The sequence below is a fragment of the Scylla paramamosain genome, chromosome 22, assembly GCF_035594125.1.
Source record: "Scylla paramamosain isolate STU-SP2022 chromosome 22, ASM3559412v1, whole genome shotgun sequence".
In the NCBI taxonomy this organism is placed as follows: domain Eukaryota; kingdom Metazoa; phylum Arthropoda; class Malacostraca; order Decapoda; family Portunidae; genus Scylla; species Scylla paramamosain.
The window spans coordinates 5,927,207-5,949,631 of record NC_087172.1 but is presented as its reverse complement, the minus strand read 5'-3'; the positions used below and the strand labels follow the sequence as shown (position 1 = coordinate 5,949,631).

The window sequence follows — 22,425 nt, the reverse complement described above, 5'->3', positions numbered from 1 at the left end:
TTCCTATGACTTCCTCTAGAGGGAAGTTTCAAGACACTTATCCTGTTTTTTTTATCATTTTTTTTTTTTTCACCTGTTTGGGGACTTTCCCTCAATGAGCCTTTTGTTCCATAATTTTTGTTGCCCCTGGCCAGTACCCGTCTTGCATAAGTAAATAAAAAATAATGACACGGAAAGAGACACGCACTTCTTACCGGTGACCGAGAAAACTCAGAGAAGAAATGAAAACACATAATATGATTGTGATGATTTTGTAGAGCGTGTTTCTCTTCTTTTCCCAGTCTATATTTAGTACTTTTTTTGCATAGTTATTGTTTTCTTTCCTTTTTCAAGTGAATATGTTGTAAAGAGTGTGAGAGTGGAAAGGAGGAGGAGGAGGAAGAGGAGGAGGAGGAGGAGGAGGAGGAGGAGGAGGAGGAGGAGGAGGAGGAGGAGGAGGAGGAGGAGGTGGTGGTGGTTATATGAACATAAGGTAAAAGTCAGTCTTTCTCCCTCTCTCTCTCTCTCTCTCTCTCTCTCTCCCTCTCTCTCTCTCTCTCTCTCTCTCTCTCTCATCCTGTATCGTCAGCGGTCACTGGCTGTGTTGGGTGAGCGCAAAACTCCAATCTCTCCACGGATCACAAAACTGGAAGAAATCCACCAATTATCAAATCATCTAAAACAAAAAACAAACATGAAAGCAACTCTGGAAATTGTTCGCGTGACAGTGTTGAGGCCGGGAGGACGCGCAGGCGCCCAACAAGCTGTTTGTGTCCTACAAGGGCTGGTGGCGCCTGCCAATGCTGCGGGTGCCCTTGTCCCTGGCGCCGCTCGATGACGGCGTGAGCGCCGCCAAGAAGGATGGGAAGGTGACCCTCATGCAAAAGTTTGAGAGCGGAAGGGCGCCGACCCTCCGCGTGAAAGGCCGCGACAGCCAGCTGCTGCTGGAGCTGTGCGCGGGGGCCCGTCTTCGGACGCGAGCCGTGGTCCGGGTGGGGGACCTCGTGAGCGGCACCGCCCCCGGGGTGGTGGAGGTGCCCTTCGAGGTGAAGGTCGGGGGGAAGGTGGAGGATGCCTTCCTCACTGTGGCTCAGGTCTTCCCTGTGCCCACCCCTCTTCCCCCTCCCGTGTACCCAGGGGGACACCGGCGGGCTCCCAGCCCCGTTCCCAATGGTCACCTTCCCTCTCGGAGAGTACCAGCCCAGCGCGGCCAGGCTGCAGCGCCTGGTGCAGGAGATGCATGGATACGGCCCCATGCCGGACCCGGCCGAGTGGCTGCTGCCCCCCAGCAGTGCCCCGCGGGACCGGCATGACGAGGCGGCGTCCATGCCTCCAGACCAGTGCGAGCCTGCCGGCGCTGCGGAGGAGGCTGAGGAAAGCGGCGCCGCACAGGACACCCAGACTAACACCACTGCAGCGCGCAGCGAGCAGGAGGATGAACAGCTGCAGCAGTCACCGCAGATGAGTCCCTCGGAAGCTGGCGCCAGCTACGTGCGGCTGTGGACCGCGGTGTTTGGGGAGCCAGCGCATCACCAGCGTGAGGGAGAGGAAAAGACAGGCGGAGACACTCCACGCTCGGTGCAAACCACACCAGAAGGAGTCACCAAACAGTACCTGCGGCTGTGGACTGAAGTGTTCGGGAATTACAGCGCCGCAGAGGACTGCGAGTCTCACGCCGCAGAAGACGCCAAGCCACACAGCGTGACAGGAGACGCCGACGCCATAACGCGATGCTGCAGGAGTCAGCGAGGCGGACACCACCACGAGCGACAGCGACACCAACAAGTACCCACCGAAATAGTCCTCTCCACGCCCCACGAGCCTCACCCCCGCCACTGAGCCTGACGCAGGCCAGCGAGACGATGACGAACTGCTCGGATCAGGAGGTGGGGAGGGCCCCGAGAGGCTGGAGGTCGTCAGGGAGCGTCCACAATGTGAGCAGTACGGAGAGGGCGGCGAAGGAGCGCACTGGTCACCACAAGTCAGTCCCTTCGCAAGTCGGGGGCTCGCTACGCGCGGCTGTGGACTGAAGTGTTCGGCGAGGAGTGAGGCGGGACGGTCCTCCAGAGGGACCGGCTACCCCGTGACGCGCTGACGAGGACGCCGTGACTCGCTTGTCCCAGGAAGGCAGACATTTCAGGATGCATGGAGCAATGCTTCGTAGACACTTCTTGTTGCTTTCTTCACTTTTTAAGACACTTTTGTTACTTTTCATTGATACAAGTGTGAGCTTTTAGTGGAAGATTGTACTTTACTTTGTGCTCTGCATGACACAGCACAAGAACAAACACAAGTATTTCCTTTCCCTTTCCCTCGCGCTGTTCAATACCGTGGGGTGCCTGTTCCTGCACAGGGAACATTTACGGATATATGCATTCCTTAAATATTCAAATAATTATTTTTCAATCATGTTTCATCTTCATCTTCATCTCCCTCCTCCTCCTCCTCCTCCTCCTCCTCTGTGGGGAGGTAAGGGGATCATTACCCCGTATCTCCAGGATCATCTTATTTCTTCCTTTAATCCTTTGCTATGAATATTCCATGTCATTTTTACATACTGCGCGTGGGGAGGAGCCCTCTGCTTCACTGTCCTCTCTACTCTGTAGCTACCTAGTAGTTACCAAACAGCCTTGCAAGAACATAAAGGTCTGTTGGCTTTCCTTTGTATATTCCCTTGTATATACTCTTATTTCTCCTCTTCTGTGTGGCAGCTCAGCATGAAAGCTTTAATAACTCATTGACAAACTCGCCCCTTGCCTTTCCCTTCCATAACACACGTACACTTCAGTGCTGAGAAGAAACAACAGGTTTGATTTCCTTCCTTCATTTTCTGTTCACCGCCACGCACTGAATTACATCACACTGCGTCTGAACTGTTCACAATATTTTCCGTGTAAAACTTAACCCTTTTGCCGCGACGGTTGTCTTTTGTTAATATTGATATCACTGTAGCAAACTGTTTCGACAGATATAAAGAAAAGAATATGACGTTGATTTGCTCTTTACTAAGCTACAGAAGCACGTCTATAAAACATTTCACTCTTAATTTGTAAGGGAGTAAAGTACCTTAATTACACTTTATAAACAAAAACCATCTTGAGAAAATTAGTGAAGGGTCTGAAACATCCCTGGCACAAGGCGAGTCTGATCGAACCCTTTGTTACTCAGATATGCTCAAAAAAGAAAAAAGAAGAAAAAAAGAAAAATAAAGTAACACCGACTCTGAAACGCACGTACGGTAAGCATTCCAGTATTCCATCACAGTTCACTAGACGTCATGAACATCTCAAGACTCTCCTCATATTTTGGATGATCCTTTTGTTACTTAAGTCTGCAGGGATTGGCACGATGAGTGGACCTTTTACTAACTTTTTTCCTTGTCCTATGCTAGTATCCCTCTTACAAAAAAGAAAAAAAGAAAATAAATAAATAAATAAATAAATAAATAAAATAAAATAAAATATAATAAAAATAAATAAAAATAAATAAAATAAAGCAAAATAAATAGTAACAGCTACCTGAATCATCATCGTCATCATCATCATCATCATCATCATCATCATCACCACCACCACCACCGCTTCGTTTATCGTCCTCATGCCTACGTGTAGGCCTGATGGCTTCTTGCAGCTTCCATAATTTTCGTATGTTATAATCTTAAGTATATTGAGAGGGTCAGTGAAAGAAGCAGCTGGAGGGATGACATGGCGACAACTGACTCTTTCGGATAGAGATGAGAGACCACGATTCAGAACTGGCCCACCCGTCTGCCATACGGCAGACGGGTGAGCCAGCCAGCGAGCGTGCAGTGTCATCAGCGCCACTCTTTCCTATTCACTCACTAACTGATGCTCTTATTACCCATTATTTTTACGCATTTTTTCTTACTTTTTTCTCTCTTCATTATTGCCACACATCAGGAGAGTGTGCGAGGTGGCGGGGCAGCTGACGTCAAGATACGACCCACGCTGACCTTACGAGCTCGCTGGCCAACCCGTCTGTTGTATGGATCCTGCTCGTCTCCTCTCCCTTGTTTTCAGTCTCCCGTACTCCTGCATGTCTCTCTCAGGTGTGTCAGGTGTGGCCATTACAGAGGCAATCTGTCCATCACCTGTCGGTTACACGTGGCGAGGTTACGCTCCGCTTTAGTGTGCTTGCCAGGCGTTTGATTGCTCATGAGGCGAGTCCACAATGCAGCGTCAGGTGTGTGTGTGTGTGTGTGTGTGTGTGTGTGTGTGTGTGTGACAGCTGTCAAGGGGAAAAGGTAATACGGCTTAATTATGAATCTCTCTCTCTCTCTCTCTCTCTCTCTCTCTCTCTCTCTCTCTCTCTCTCTCTCTCTCTCTCTCTCTCTCTCTCTCTCTCTCTCTCTTTCACAAGCCAGGCGTCCAGCAAATCCCAGCTTATCACCTGGGCTTGAAGGGCAGAGGCCGCACCGCGCCGCCACCACTCACGCTGCAGGTTCCAATATTATTCTGTGTGGGCGCCACGCATCTTACCGCCTTCCAACCATCAAATTTTGCCTGCTGTTTCACTCACATCACGTTAAGGTGCCTTTATTAACGGCAGAAAGCGGTGTCTTATTATTCAGTAGGCCTTCATTATTATTCAGTGGCACTTTTTTTAATTTTTCAGTGGGCGCCTATTATTAAATTTTTTTCCCCCTTCACCGGTGGGCCTACTACATAGAAAAAAATAATAAACATCGCTTTCTTCGGGTGTTACGTCCAGTTCTCCATAAACACAATTTTTTCCTCATTACGTCTCGCACTAGGTCACGTGATGCTTCGTCTGAAAGTGTCGTGACTCTTATTCTTAAATATTTTTTTCTCTTTCCTATAAAAGCTATCTTCAAATGCATCAAAAATAACTGACGTCTTTTATTCTCAATTCATGGTAAATAATCCTTCTTTTTTTTTTCAAAGATTTTTAGGAATTTGATTACTTTTATATACCTTTGTTCATGATTCACGTTCTTCTCTTATAATACTGAATACTGAGTAACTGGCCGGGCATGAGGCAACGAGCAGGGTGATGTGCTTCGTCGCAGGAGTGAAGGCAGGTGGTGTTTCCCGCCGTAAGCATCAGGTGTTGCTGACAGGCGCTCATTGTCATCCGCGCTCAGTGCCAACCCATCGTATTTCAGAGCGACTCCTCAATCCGACCGGGGACTCCAGGGCGCCTCACAACAGGAATGACTTGTGTGGATCATGAGTATGTGAGTATGTTTAGGGGGGTATTTATCTGTGTGTGTGTGTGTGTGTGTGTGTGTGTGTGTGTGTGTGTGTGTGTGTGTGTGTGTGTGTGTGTGTGTGTGTGTGTGTGTGTGTGTGTGTGTGTGTGTGTGTGTGTGTGTCTATCTAGTATTTACCTATCTATCTATCTGTCAGTATCTAACTATCTATCTGTCCATCTATCTAGCTACCTATTCGCATATCTATCTATCTATCTAACTATCTGTCTGTCTGTTTTGCTGTCTGTCTTTCTATTAATTTGTCTATCTATCCATCTATCCAGACAAATAAATGCATGGAGAAGTATATATATATATATATATATATATATATATATATATATATATATATATATATATATATATATATATATATATATATATATATATATTTATTTATTTATCCTCACATTTGTCTTTCTAGATAAGTAAACACTTAAACAGATATGCAGACAGACAGATAAACAAAACAGACACAAAGGATAACATAGATTTATTCCCTCTCTCCCAACACAAAATGTCTCGCAGAGTACAATTACAGGCTTACAGTTCCGGCCAATGATTCTGAAAAGAAGTTTTCAAGAACCCAGACAAACGTTTCCGCCCGGACGTCGTTGTCTGGCGGGACACGAGGCCGTTGCAGCAGACACCTGACGCACCGGGCCGCTGCTGCTGCTGTTTGTCTTGAATTATTCCACATTCTTGTTGTTCTACTGAATTACTGCACTCACGCCTTGTTGTCTTCATCTGACTACGGATTACACACACACAATATATATATATATATATATATATATATATATATTTATATATATATATATATATATATATATATATATATATATATATATATATATATATATATATATATATATATATATATATATATATATATATATATATATATATATATATATATATATATATATAATCCGTAGTCAGATGAAAACAACAGTGCGTGTGTACAGTAATTCTGTAAAACAACAAATATGTGTGTGTGTGTGTGTGTGTGTGTGTGTGTGTGTGTGTGTGTGTGTGTGTGTGTGTGTGAAAAGTAGCACATCAGATAAATAAAAAGTTGAAATAACTTTATAAAAAAAAAAAAAAAAAACTCAGCCTCATCATGCCATCCAGCGCAGTGGGCCGCGCTCGCCACAGTGCGTCAGCCACAGCGCCAGCGCGTGCTGCAGCATGACGACGCGCCGGTGTTCATGAGGCTACGACATCAATCATATGGAAAACGAAAATACAGGACACATTATTTGATTCCAAGTATTTTCGCTTAAACTTTTAATGTGAGTTCATACATAACAGGACCACCACCACCACAACCACAACCATCACCAACAACAACCATAATGATGATGAGTAATAATGAATGCAGCATCAAACAATGCACAGCGGCTGTGAGGGTGGGGAGGGCGCGGTGTGCCTGGCGGTCTGAGGGAACACCCAGGCGCCGCCAGGACCTGACAGACATCATCTATCACTGCCACCCTCCGCCCTCACCCCAACATCCCCCCATATTAACTCACATATATATATATATATATATATATATATATATATATATATATATATATATATATATATATATATATATATATATATATATATATATATATATATATATATATATATATATATAATATGGTTTTATATGTGCGTGTGTGTGTGTGTGTGTGTGTGTGTTTACACACACACACACACACACACACACACACACACACACACACACACACACACACACACACATATATTCATATTTATATTTACTTCCCGAGCGGAGCGAGGTGGTTCTAATTTTGTTAGCGCACATCTGTGCAGCACACCGCTGCGCCTGGCCCCTGGGGGGTACAACGATGATTTGGCCAGGAGCACCTTTTGGTGTCCATCGCATATAAAAATTGCGATTTCAGTCTCGAAAACACCTCCTGGTGAGAATCTTTTGATGGCGCATCTTTTTTATTTCATGACATTTCTTCGTCAGACCCACCACCATTTTGCCGCATTTTGCATATTTCGAGTTACTGAGCGCGCAAAATGCGCGAATTGTATGCCATAACTCACTTCATATACGGGACAGCCAGTTTTGGTTGACACCATCACACTCACCAGTGACTGTAGAATCAAGATGTATGGTAAAAACTTGATAAAAGAAAAAAAAATAAAATGGTATTAAGACTGTTAAGATGTTTAAAAAAGATGTTTATAACATGTTTTACTTATGCTCGCTATTTTCAACAGCTTACCATTGAATGCTGAAATATATTATTACATTACGTAGGAAAAACTCGTGAACACGATAGTGTGATCAGAATGTGTGCAGGCGGGCTCCGTAGGACCAGGGTCTGAGACGCGTCTAAAAATTAGAACCTCCCCCAGCCACTAGGGGGAAGTCCTTTAAATTGCTCCGCAGCTTAAAGCACCTATTACCTAGTTTATTTATTTATTCATTCGTTCGTTCATTCATTCATTCATAAAATGGATACACAGAAAGACAAAGATGGACAGGAATACGTCAGTATGGCTACACATCGGTGCCTCGCTGTGCACAAATGGCGACGCAACATTTGACCCTCCTCACCTGTATCTCCTGTTTCAACTCTTCCCACTCAAACAGGAGCTCGACGCGCATCACGGTCCTCAGCAACACTCCTCGCACGGCCTGCATAGTGCACCACACAATAAATAACACACGACACCTCAGGCGGGTGTCGCCGCGCCTCCGTCACCTTGTCAAGTGTTGCTCAAGAAAATTAATACTGTGTTTCAAGCAAAATATCCGTTATATGAATAATTAATATGTTTACATATTAATTTATGATTGGTTATTTGCAAGTCTAAATGGAATTACTGGGAAAATAATTACTAATAATGTTTTTCTTTTAGGCTTTTCATTTAAATCTTGAGTGGGTATCGTGCGCCAACGTCCGTTTTCTTTGCATGACGAGTCGAGACGAACGTACATTTTTCATTCCTCGCATCACCACATCACCACTACTATAAACACCGGCATTGCAATTACTCACATGTAAACATAGTTATTATATAATCATTGAACCACATTAAAAATATTATTAATATTTAATAAGAGCATGGGAAGAGTGTGTTAAGAATTCATATTGCATAAATTATAGCCTAGTACATCGCTACGCTCCAACAAACCACTACAACAATGATTAAAATAACTACTAATGATGCTACCATTAAAGGTAATAATGAAACAGCTATGAAATCAACACTGCAAAAAAAAAAAAAAAAAAAATGAAAAGCAAAGGATCGAAAAATTAGGTTACAATGATAGAGAGGACGAAAAAAATAAAAATGGAAGGGGAGGGTGAAGGAAATAAAAGCTCAGGGAATTAAAGGATGACACAGAGAAAGAAAACTGATCCCGTTCAAAGGAGTCAGAGTGCCCTTCAGTGAACATTTAAATCAATATTGAGTATACAGATGCGACACAGAAAACGAACGGTCGAGCACCAGAGAAAATTGTGCTTGGATCTGAACTCAAGGGGTCACTATAGCAAATTTCAATGGGTCGCTTTACCATTCTTAACGGATTAGTACGGCAAGGTAGAGGGTCACTGTTACTAGTTATTAGAGTCAGGCTGGTCACAACTCTCTCTAAGCCACATCAGTCAAGTTATTTGGTTATTTAGTTGATGCGATCGGGTTGTTTCGTGTTAATTAGTTTATCTTTTGTTGTTCATGAGTTAATAATACTCCTCAGACTCTGTTTGTGGAAAGGAGGTTGGCCAAAGGGATGAAAAGAAAAAAAAATCGATAGCTTAGCGCTCTTCCTACAATCTAAAAATGAAATAAATAAATTAAAAATAACTAAATGCATCAGTAACATGGTAGCGGGAAAAAAAAAAGAGATCAGTAATGAACAATCGTAAAAAAAAAAGAAAAATAAATATGAAATAAAATAAATAGGTGAATAGATATATTATTTACATACATTTTTTATTCGTTTATTTATTTCATGTATATGCACATCTGCTATCACCCGCCACTACCACCACCACCACCATCACTAACATTCATATAAATTATTTTAAACATTACATTACTGCACCACCACCACCACCACCACCACTAATTGGCGACACCTGCTGATTGGCGCGTCTCTCCACCAATTACGTGTGCCTCTGTGTTTCGGAATCAATACGTAGTTTCCTCCTCTGATCCATCATAAGGCGGGAGGGCACAATGAGGCTCATGCGAATATCGTCACCATTTGGACCTCAAACTCGCGCAAATATTTATGATAATTTTAATTTGATTTTTTTTTTCTAGTGCTTGTTAGTTTCCTCCCCCCCTTTTTTTTTTACTGTTATTATTTTCTATTGATTTTCGTCTAAAACCTTCATTATTTTTTTCCTTGTCGAGTTATTTTTTTTTCTTATGTATTTATTTATTTTTTTTGGAATATTCATATTTTTTTTTTATCTTATTTATGTTTACCAGATTTTCATATTTTTTCTTTTACTAGATCATGTTTTTTTTTATTGTTTTCTTTGGCTGCATTATTATTATTATTATTATTATTATTATTATTATTATTATTATTATTATTATTATTATTATTATTATTTTACCGATTTCTTTTTTAGATATTTGCTTTCTTTTCATCGCATTATTTCGTCAAAAAATGAATATATGAATAAATAATCCGATGCACTGTTATCTGATTCTAATGAAATTTACGAAAAAAATAAAGGAAATGATCACACTGATGAATTTTTTTTACTGGGGTGGGGTTTCGTACGCGCACTTCTTTCCTTCCAGCTTTTCTTTTTCCTTCCTTTTCTTCCTATTTAATTTCTTCCTATTCTTCCTTGTTTTTTAACTCATTATTTTTCTCCCTCATTTTTTTTTTATATTCTTCTCTTTCTTTCTTTTACTCTTACCAAAATCTATCTCTTTACAACCATCCCTTGCCTTTTCTCTCCTTTCTTCTTCCTTTCATCCTTTCATTTTACCTTTTCCTTCCTTTCATTTCTATCCATATTTCTTTCATTTCAACCGTTACTTTTTTAATTGCTTTTTCCTTCTTCTTTCCGTCAGTTGTTTCCGTTCCTTACTAGTATTTCTCTCCAATCTTTCTTTCTTTTAATTCTTTTCTTCTTCTTCCTTTCTTTCCTTCCTTCCTTCCTTTTTTCCTTCCGCTCGTCTTAACCCGAGACACGCAGCAAGCAGGTAGCAAGGAGGATGGGAAGGCAGGTTAGAGGCAGGGCAGGGGCAGAGGCAGGGCAGGGACACAGGCAGGGTCGGCGGATGCTTCAGTAAGTGCTAATGTTCTGGCTGTTGCCTAAGACATGTCCAATTAACCACCATCCTATTAAAGTCTCCCCCAACCTCTCCTAATTGTTTTCAAGTTCTCTCTCATTAATTAATTATATCGAAGGTGGAGATCAGTGAGTGTGTGAGTGAGTCAAGGGTATATCCTCCACTTATCTCCACCTCATCTCCATTACACTTCGCTTACTTATGTCTCCACTTCATCTCTGCTACCTCTCAATCACACATTTCCATCACCAACAACGTGACTCCACATATACCTAAGTTTCCCCTACACCTTCCATCTCTTTCCTTCCATTTTCTTCCACAAAAAATGGTTTTCACGTCCCTTATCTTCACCAGTACATCCTCTCTCATCCACCTCTCTCTTCCACACCCAGTGACAAAGGGATTACCTGGCACGAGTAGAAAACGAGGATGTGCTTTGAAAAATTAACAAGGGGAAACTAAAGGAAAAAACACTATTATAAACTGCTATTTCCCTCCCTTCCTTCCTTCCTTCCTTCATTAATTAATTTCTGTAAGTACTAAAGTGTTAACCCCCCCCCCTCTCTCTCTCTCTCTCTCTCTCTCTCTCTCTCTCTCTCTCTCTCTCTCTCTCCAGCAGTCAGTGTTACCAGCACGACGTGAAAGGTTTACTCAGGTAGCCTCTTTCACCTGGTAACAGTGTGCAAAGGGTTCAATCTCCGCGTAGGAGCCAAATAGGTCTTTGTTATCAGGCTACTATGGAAAGTTTATGTTCACTGTTCAATTTAGTTTACTCTCTCTCTCTCTCTCTCTCTCTCTCTCTCTCTCTCTGTCTCTCTCTCTCTCTCTCTCTCTCTCTCTCTCTGCAGGTGTGTGTGTGTTTGTGTGTGTGATTAAAGAGGTACCAGCATAAACATGACATTTACAAGTACTTTCTTTGTATGTGTTTCTGTTTGTCTGTTCGTTCGTTTGTGTCTGTTTGTCTGTATGCATGTCTGTATGTGTGGCCGTACCTTAATGACACAATAATACGAACGGCGATCTCTGACTGACTGACTGACTGACTGACTGACTGACTGACTGACTGACTGACATGGAATAAAAAAAGAAAAAAATAAAGGAAGGAAGGAAGGATGGAAGGATGGAAAACAAAGAAAAAATCACCAAGCACACTAAAAGAGAAGAAAATGGATAAGATGAATGAAAGAAGAAATGTGCAAGTGATAGAGTGAATGAGTAAAAATAAATGCCGGAAGAAAAACAAAGAAAAGATAAATCAATGGAACACTAAGAGAGAGAGAGAGAGAGAGAGAGAGAGAGAGAGAGAGAGAGAGAGAGAGAGAGAGAGAGAGAGAGAGAGAGAGAGAGAGAGGAGAGAGAGAGAGAGAGGAGAGAGAGAGAGAGAGAGAGAGAGAGAGAGAGAGAGAGAGAGAGAGAGAGAGAGAGAGAGAGAGAGAGAGAGAGAGAGAGAATCAACGAACAAGGGGAATGAGAGAATAAACAGGTGAAAACTTAAGTGAGTGAGCGAGAGATTGAGTGAAAGAATGAATGAATGAATGAATGAAAGAATGAATAAATGAGCCTGTGTGTGTGTGTGTGTGTGTGTGTGAGTACAAACAGATACCGTCCTTTCAGCTTATCATTAACTCATCATTTATTCAAAACCCACTATTTACTCATCACTCAGCACAGGATAATGGCGCCCACTCACTGCAAGGGGCGCGTGGAAACAGACCCCTTCATCACTCATCACTCATTCATCTCACTCTCACCTGGCGTAGACTTGGATTCAGACTTAATTGGTATACCTTATTCATCATGCCTTTTGTATTCATTGGCTTGATTTTATTTCGTAATTATTCGAAGGTTTTTTTTTTCATTGTGTATATGTTTATGTAAGCTTTATTTATTTTTTTTCTCTTCATCTTTTCTTTCAATTTATTCCCTCTATTATTTTTTATATCTTCTTTTTACTAATCCAATCTAATAACATGACAGACAGACAGACAAAGATAGATGAATAGATAGATAGACAGATAGATAAATAAGCAGACAGACAGACTGACAGACAAATAGATAGGTAGGCACACAGATAGATAGATAGGACAGATAGATAGGTAGACAGATAAATACGAGTAGACAGACGGACAGACAGACAAACAGATTGATAGATAGGTCACTGTCTTATCTGATTGTCTGTCCGTTTGTCTGCTTGTAGTAAATAATTCTCTCTCTCTCTCTCTCATCTCTCTCTCTCCTCTCTCTCTCTCTCTCTCTCTCTCTCTCTCTCTCTCTCTCTCTCTCTCTCTCTCGTCATTTTTCTTCTTTTCTCTCTTTAATCGTCAACGTTTTTCTCAAGAGAACGTAATTTACTCACTTCATTAATCATATAAATTTACTTCCGTCTTTTATTCAATTTCCTCCTCCTCCTCCTCCTCCATCTTCTCCTCCTTCTCCTCCTCCTCCTCCATCTTCTCCTCCTCCTTCTTCTCTTCCCGGTAATTCATAGCCATTATTTCACACTACGCATTATTACTGAGAACAAATCATAGGTCATTCTCTCTCTCTCTCTCTCTCTCTCTCTCTCTCTCTCTCTCTCTCTCTCTCTCTCTCTCTCTCTCCTCTCTCTCTCTCTCTCTCTCTCTCTCTCTCTCTCTCTCTCTCTCTCCGTATAGAAAGCAACATACAATGAACCTATTACTACTACTACTACTACTACTACCACTACTACTACTACTCACCTGGAGAGACACCTGCCAGCATCACCTGAGCTAATGACCTCACAAACACACACACCTGTATTCGCTCCTCGCTTACCTGGGGAAGAATAAAAGAGAAAATCTATTAACACGATTACATTTATTGCTGTGTTATAAGGACATGTAAATAACTGCTGGTGATGGATCTATGTACCCACCAGGATGAAAGAAAGGAGGATCTGGGAGAAAGTTTAGGGATACAGTGAAAAAAGCCGTGTGTGTTTATGATGGGTGTGACTGAGGGAACAGAGAAAGAGAAAGTTTATATACAGTGAAAGATATGTAATGGCTGTAACTGAGGAAGATCTACAGGAAAGTTTGAAGATATAGTGAAAGAAGGTGTGTTTATAATGAGCGTGACTGAGGAAGGGATGAAAGAAATCTATGAATGCTGTGGAAAGAAAAAACAAAAAGCTTATAATGAGACTGAGAAAGAAATAAGAGAGAGAAAGTAAGTTTATGAATGCAGCGAAAGAAGAAGACTTGCTTGAAATGGGCGTGACTGAGAAAGGCATAGAAGACAAAGAGCGTTGAGCAAAGTTGATCAGCAGTGGCGACACCTGACGGAAGCTGCCCCAAGGAGATAGTGTTGTAATAGAGAAGAGGCAGCGGCAACGTGATTTGGGAGAAGCGAAGTGAGGGGAGTCTGAAGTCTTGAACCGACGAGAGGAAAAGAAAATAATAAAAGATAGAGAAGAAAGATGAAAAATAAAATAATAAATGCTCATCTGTCTATGATTGAATTTGACGAATATTGATTTAGAAAGTTACATATATATATATTTTTTTTGTAGTATTTATTTCAAACACCATCAAGTGAAAGAAAAAAACGAAATAGATTAAAAAAAAACAATAAATGTCCATGTATCTATAATCTGATAGGTATTTATGTATTAACTTATTATATCATCTTTTTTTGTATCCTTAAACATCACTCTTTTGTCACCAGTGCTGTATCAACCTGCACCTGGAAGGGCAGGATGGAGGGGCCAGCCATCCAGACTTCCAGGAGTGGGCTTAAAGAACGACCATCCCAACTTCCAGGCCAACCATCCAGACCTACCTAAGTCTACAGACCCTCCAAGAATAACTCTATAGGCCAATTACCTAAGCCTTTATTGGTAGGCCTATATGTCCCCATCTAAAAACTACGACTTTTACTACTATTATTACTACTACCAACTACTACTATTACTACTACTCCTACTACTAGAACCGCTACGCTGCTCTTACTACTGCTACTACTACTACTACTCCTACTACTAGAACCGCTACGCTGTTACTACTACTACTACTACTACTACTAGAACCGCTACGCTGCTATTACTACTGCTACTACTACTATTACTACTACTACTACTAGAACAGCTACTACTACTACTACTACTACTACTATTACTGCTACTACTACAACAACAAACACTTTCTACCAATACTACTAGAACCGCTACTACTACTGCTGCTACTACTACAACTACTACTACTACTACTATTACTTTTATTGTCTATTCTCAGTTAGCCATGAGCCGATTAAAAGAAGGATGAATAACTAAAAAAAAAAAAAAAATAACAACAAAAACACGAAAAAAAAAATATATAAGTAATAAAGTAACTCACTAATAAAGACAAATTCACAGCTCATTGTAATTTATATTGAGTATGAAATCTGTATATTACCTCAAGAATAACAATATCACGTACCTACACATGAAGTATTCCGTCAAGGCAGCAACACCCATATAAATAAATACTGTATTTAGTGACGCATACAAAATACAGAAAGATTATCAAGAATATTAGCGTAAAAGACTCAGTACTATATAAACAAGTCTACTATTGCTCGTCTAAAGTAGAGTTATTTGAATCGATATCAGTTCTACGAGGTTTCCAGAGAGAGAGAGAGAGAGAGAGAGAGAGAGAGAGAGAGAGAGAGAGAGAGAGAGAGAGAGAGAGAGAGAGAGACCATTACGCTCGTATCTAACTTTACATTAGTCTGTCATCCAATTACTGAAGGAAAATGAGCTGATGTTAACAAAATTATGTACCTTATTCGAGAAAAGACCAAAAATTTCACTCTCCTCCTCTTCTTTCTCCTCTTCTTCTTCCTCCTCCTCCTCCTCCTCCTCTTCTTCCTCCTCCTCCTCCTCGCTCCAATGCACTCTGGGCAAATCCAATTACTCCCTTTTTTGTCGTTTAATAACTTAAGGCAAAGGTTACGAGTCAAAATTCTGAATGGTATTATTAGGAAGGTAAAATTTTCCTGACGATGTAATCTTTCTCATTCATTTGACGATTCTGGCCAGAGAGAGAGAGAGAGAGAGAGAGAGAGAGAGAGAGAGAGAGAGAGAGAGAGAGAGAGAGAGAGAGAGAGAGAGAGAGAGAGAGAGAGGTTCTTTTCAATTACTCTGCTCGATGGTCAATTTTCAGAAGGTTCCTTTGAGTCCATCCTTCAGGTTTATTCTTCTGTTTCCTGAGGAAGAGGAGGAGGAGGAGGAGGAGGAGGAGGAGGAGGAGGAGGAGGAGGAGGAGGAGGAGGACCCGCCACCATATGTTAGTGAAGGAAGTCTCGTCATCTTTTGGAGACAAAGAAAGAAATAAATATACCAGACGATTAATTTTTTTTCTTTCTTACTATGCTTCCTTCCATTGTATTTTGTGTTCTTCCTCAATCTTACTCCTCTTTCATCATCATCATCATCATCATCATCATCATTATTATTATTATTATTATTATTATTATTATTATTATTATTATTATTATTATTATTATTATTATTATTATTATATTTTTTCTCCTTCCTCTTCCTCCTGCTCCTCTTCGCTTCTCTTCCTTCTCTTCCTCTTTCTCCTCCTTTTTCCATTCTTTTCTTTTTTCTTCCTCCTCCTCTTTCTTTCTTTCCTTTTTCTTCTTTCTCTTCCTCTTTCTCCTCTCCTTTACCTTTTTCTTCTTTCTTCTTTCTCCTCTTCCTCCTCCTCCTCCTCCTTCTTCTCCTCCTCCTCCTCCTCCTCCTCCTCCTCCTCCTCCTCCTCCTCCTCCTCCTCCTCCTGCTCTTAAACTGCCTTGGGTTTAATTAAGATAAGAACCGCCAATCCTTTGAACGGTGAGCGCGCGCGCGCGCGCACACACACGCACACGCGCGCACACACACACACACACACACACACACACACACACACGATGAAGTTCAAGCCTGGAAAATTATTAAAATTCCTATCGTTAATATTGCTCTCCCTTTAGTAGTAGTAATAGTAACAGTAGTAGTACTGGTAGTGGTGGTGGTGGCGGTAATGGTGGAGGTGCTGGCTGGCTGACTGGCTGGTGATGGTGGCGGCAGCAGTGTTGGTGGTGGTGGTGGTGGTGGTGGTGGCAGTGATGTCAAGGGTAACTATGGTGGCCTGACGTATTACTGAAATTATTAATGGCGGTGGCGGCGGTGATGTATGGCTCGTGTGTGTGTGTGTGTGTGTGTGTGTGTGTGTGTGTGTGTGTGTGTGTGTGTGTGTGTGTGTGAGGGGGGAAAATGATGGATGATTATGAGGGTGATTCAGAGGGAAATGGACAGAATGATGATGACGATGATGATGATGATGATGATGATGATGATGATAATAATGACACTAATAACAATGATGAAGACGAAGACGATAATGATAGTGCCGAGAATCACAACTACAACAACATGCATTCTAATGATGACAATGACTAAGGGGGTACGTGCGTGAGTGTGGGCGCGCAGGGGGGCCACCTTACCTGTCCCTAATTTAGATAAATACACTTATTTACACACGCACACAATTCTTTACACATCACTTCCGTCACATTTTGAGTCATTACAACGTGCATAAGTAATTTTTGTTTTATTCATTCTTACGTTCTTTCATTCTTACATTTTCCTTTTCTTTGTCATTCTTTCTTACTCTTCCTTTTCTTTATTCGTGTTCGTTGTTTTTTTTTCTTTTGTTATTCTTCCCGTATTGATTCTGGGGATATGTGCATCTTTTTTTTTTTATACTATATCCTAATAACAGTGATGGTGATAAACAAGTACGATAAAAATAAGGAAAAAAATAAAAAAATAATGGCAAAAGGAGGGAGATTGTAAGCGTGAAGGAAGTTTTTTTCTTTTTCTTTTTATACTATATCGGATCCTAATAGCAGTGATGGTGATAGACAACTACGATAAAAATAAAGAAAAGAAAAAAAGTAATGGCAAAAGGAGGGAGATTGTGAGCGTGAAGGAAGTTATAATGAATAAAAAATAAGTGTTCTTGTTTTTTTTTTTTTTTAATTCAAAATGTATTTTCACTGCATAAAAACCTAACATGCTCCTCATGTTCCTTAGTTCTTCTCTATTCATTCTAGTTATATAAAACAAAAAATCTTATATACTTTTTTAATTCCGCAAAAAAATAAATAAATGAAATAAAATGAATAAACAAATAAAAAATAGAGGTAAATAAATAAAAAAATAAAAAGATTAAATAAAAAATAATAAAATAAAACAAAATAAATAAATGAAATATAAAAATAAATAAATGAATAAATAAATAAATAAATAAATAAAACATTAATTCAATTCTTTTAAAAGCACTCCTTGTACAATGTAATTCTTTAAACCTCATATACTCGTTCCCTATGATGAAACTTTCCTTATGATCCTATGCTTCTATCTTTTTCATAATTATTCTACACTTAATCCAGTGCTATAAGACTCCCTCCATAGTCTTCTTCCCTTCTCCTATGGGCTGCTTCCATTAGGGGTCGCCACAGCCGATCATCCTTCTCCAATACGCTCGGTCTTCCTCTGTCACACCCGACTTCTTGCATGTCTTCTTTCACTGCATTCATAAATCTTCTCCATAATCTTTCTAACGTTTCAAAAATTTCGTTTATTCATTCTAATACTGGCAAAAAAAAAAAAAAAGCTACTCTTCCTGATTCTATCTTTGATTCTGATACAATTAAAGCAGCAATCCGACAATCTCTTAATTATCCAATATGAATCCTTCCATAATCTTTCTAAGGCTTTAAAAATGTCTTATATTCAATCTAATCCCGGCAGAAATGTTACATCCTTTCTGCTTCCACCTCTGAGTCTGATACAGTTAAAGAAGCAATCTTCCGATCTTCTCTTAATTCTTTGGGCCTCATTAACTCCTCCGCCCTAGGCCAGGCACCCACACACATCCCTCCACTCCCATCCTTCATGTCTGCCTACACAGCTTCTTAATTCCTTGCAATGGTTCCAGGTTTTCAGTGCTCACAGTTCTCTTAATTTCTTCCAGTCTTACCTTCCTCATCTCTTCTTTATAATGTGCATTTTGATTCTTTGTAATTGTTTCAGGCTTTCATTGGTTACAGTTTTCCTATTTTGTCTTACTTTCTTACAGTCTTCCATTCCTCTTTTATTTTATTTATTTATTTATTTACTTTTGTGTGTGTGTGTGTGTATGTGTGTGCGTTCTGATTTATTGTAATGGTTTCTGGTCTTCAATGTTTAAGATTTTTCCTCTTTTCTCTTACTCTCTTACAGTATTTTCTTTCTTCTGTCCTGTTTTATTTATGTACATCTTAATTACTTTCCATGGTTTCAGGTTTTCAGTGCATAAAATTTTCCTCGTTTTCTCTTAATTTCTTGGTCTTTCCTTCTCTCTCTCTCTCTCTCTCTCTCTCTCTCTCTCTCTCTCTCTCTCTCTCTCTCTCTCTCTCTCTCTCTCTCTCTCTCTCTCTCTCTTTTTTTTTCTCTCTTTTTTTTATGTCTATTTTACGAGTTGCTTAATTTTGCGCGAGAGATTAAAGCTTTATTTTTAGTTTTACAGATTGCTGCTGACTTTTCTTCTTATTTCTTGTTGCTGTCACTTTTTTTTTTTTCTACACAACGCTTGAATTTAACTGCAATTTTGGAGCGAGTGTGAGCTTGGATATTTATAGTTTTCCTTGATCTTATATTTTTGCGAATGTTTAAAGTTTAATTTTTATTGGTGAAGATTATGAGTTTTCTATTATTATTATTATTATTATTATTATTATTATTATTATTCACTTATTTCCTTTTATTATTACTTTTTTTTTTTTACATATTGCCGTCTTTTTCTTTTATATGATGATGACCTTGACCTTTATAAAATTATCCATTATACGAGCTTATTATTTTCTTGCAAACCATTCAAACTCCTTTTCCTTAATTTCCCATTTTCTTTTTTCCTACATATTGCCTTTTTTCCATTATAAATTACCTCAAGCCCTCTGTAATAACCCCTTTTCTAGAGTTTATTTCCTGCAAGTGATTCCAACTCAGTGATTCTAACCTACAATTAGCACTGTATACCCCTCCCTTATTTTCTCATAACTTCTTCCCCTGCTGTAATTTCTTCTTCTTTCCTTTATTTCTTCGTCATAATTAAAGCGTGATTTTAAAGCGTCCAAGAACATATCTACCTTATCACATTCCTGACTTCAGAGTATCTTAAAATTGACTTCTTGCATACCACAACTAATCTATTTTTCTCTCTCCAAATAATCCAAGTCATCTGTGGCCTTGAGACACGTATAGAATTGGAGGAGGAGGGAGGCGAGAGTAGAAGAAGAGAGGAAGGGAGACGAAGATGAGAAAGAGAAGGAAAAGGATGCGCACGATAAGGAGGAAAAGAATGACGAAGAGGAGGAGGAGGAGGAGGAGGAGGAGGAGGAGGAGGAGGAGGAGGAGGAGGAGGAGGAGGACGAAGACGAGAAAGAAAAAAAATGTGGAGGAATAGGAGGAGGGAAGAGAACAAGGACAAGAAGGAAAATGATGAAGAGGAAGAGGAAGAGAAGGAGGACGACAAGGAGAAGCAAGAGAAAAAAGATGTGGAGGAAGAGGAGGACGAGGACGAGGAGAACGAAAAGAAAAAGGAAGTGGAGGAAGAGGAGGAAAAAGGAGGACGAGGAAATGGAAAAGGAAAATATGGAGAAAGAGGAAATGACAAAATAATCATCATCTACCTTGAAAAAGATACAGAGAAAGAGGAAAAGATAAAATAATCATCATTAACCTTTCTGTTTCCTTTTTAATTACATTTTGTCCACGTATTTCCATTTATACATATTATCCTTCTGCCATCCCTTTTCATACCTTGTCATCTCTTTTAACTACGCGTAATTCCTTCTTTCTAAATGTTGCTCCATATTTCATTAAATTTCTAAAGGAAACGCAAATCCTTACTTTCCTTTCATTCCAGCACAGAATTCCAGCACATTTCCCCCTTTTACTAATTTGTCTTCATCAAAAACCTTCATTCTACGTAATATTCCAACTCTTACTTTCAGTCCTTCACAAACCCTTTGATTCTCGACTTCCCTATCACGCCAGTACAATATTACGGTATAGATTTCCCATTTTTTTTTTTTTTTTGTCTCCTGTAATTGAAACATCCATTCTGAGTAATGCCCCAAGTAACCTCACTCTTCAATTCTTTCATTCTTTCACTCTTTCACTCTTCCTTCACTCTTTCATCCCTTTCACTGGTAAACTCTTGATCTCTTCTCTCGTTTCTGTTTTGTTTCAGTATGTTGCGGGGCCTTCCCTTCTTTTTTTCTCTTTTTTTTTTTTAATTAGTCAATCATTTCGTTCCTCTAGCATCTCCTCCTGCCTTTGATTGGAGCCGTTTTAATGAGGGGTATTAAGACACTTTAGGTTTGCAGAATAAACAGGCATCTCTCTCGGTTCTCCTATTGTTTATTTATTTATTTGTTTATTTATTTATTTTTTTTTGTGTGGAAACGGTATTTAAGCAGGTTTTATATTTATTAATTTTTTTCCTTGGTAATCTCACTGATACACTAAAGGAAAAAAATACTCAAACACTTTTACCACTTTCTTTTTATTGCAGTGTATAATTGTTTTATACTCCTCGTCTTCCCTTGTTCTTTTATGTGTCTTAACTGAGTCCTTAAATCAACGTAATATTCCACGTGTTATTTTTTATTCCAGGCTGCTTCATTCCAGTACAGGATTCTAAGATTGTTTTTACAGCAGGGATTGACTTCTTATTGGATCCTTTAATTCTTCGTCATTTCGTTACTTTCATCCACACTGTTCATTCTATTTACCACTAATATTCTGTCTTAAGTTTCATTCTCTCGTACACCTTACCAAGCAAAATCAAGGACAGATTTATTTGATCCTGTAATTCGTTGTTACTTCGTTTCTTTCATACAAACTTTTCATTCTACTTACTTCTAATATTCTGTCATACTTTCTCACACATCTTCTTAAATTCTTTCATTCCAGTACAGAATTCCAAGCTTACTTTTCCACCAGAGATACATTTTTCTTATTTGATCTTTATCTTATTTGGTCTCTTAATTCTTTGTCTTATTTCTATCCCCGCACATTTTCCTAAACTGCAGAACTAGAGACTGAGTTTTATTTGGTCTAATGCTTTGCTATTTCGTCTCTTTTCATTCTAGTTCTAATATTTCGTCTTATTTTCATTCCAAAGCATCTTCCCAAACTTTTCATTCAATACATATTTCAATATTTTTTTTTTTTGTACCAACATATTTATTTCATCCCTTAATTCTCTGCTACTTAGTCTCCTTTATTCAAACATTTCATTCCTCTTATTTTACTTTTACTCTAATATTCGTCTTATTTTCATTGCCACACATCTTCACAAACTCTTCATTTCAGTGCAAACCTTCATGACTATTTTTCCATCTGATGAATATCTTTTTTATTTTTTTATTTTTATTTATTTTTTTACTACTTCACCTCTTTTCATTTTAATTACTCCTCCTCCTCTATCTTACTTTCATCCCCACAAATCTTCCCAAACTCTTCATTCCTCTACATTTTTTTTTTTTCTAATCAGGAACAAATTTATTTCATCCTTTAATTCTTTGGTACTCCGTCTCACTCTCTTTTCATTCTACTTCTCCTCCTCTTCTGTCTTATTTCCACTCCCACACATCTTCCCAAACTCTTCATTCCGGTACAGAATTTCAGGGATATTTTTTTCCTCTCCCGGGACAGATTTCTAATTTCATCCCTAATTCTGATGCAGAGAGAGCTCCGGTCCTTCGCTTTTTCCTCCTAACTTAATTAAGCCTTTTTACAGGTGTGAGAAGCTTAACACCTCACACTCTCCAATCACGACTATTTTTTATTCTTTCTTCTTCCTCTTTTACGATTCATG

At 39.6% G+C, this 22,425-nt stretch overlaps 1 long non-coding RNA gene across 1 annotated transcript; it reads left to right on the top strand.

The window, feature by feature from the left end:
- The first annotated feature begins 4,126 nt into the window (after positions 1-4,126).
- LOC135111480 (uncharacterized) lies at positions 4,127-15,210 on the top strand. The gene is made up of 2 exons (XR_010273751.1): positions 4,127-5,197; positions 14,198-15,210. It is a non-coding gene; the product is annotated as an uncharacterized LOC135111480 (long non-coding RNA).
- The last annotated feature ends 7,215 nt before the right edge of the window (positions 15,211-22,425 follow it).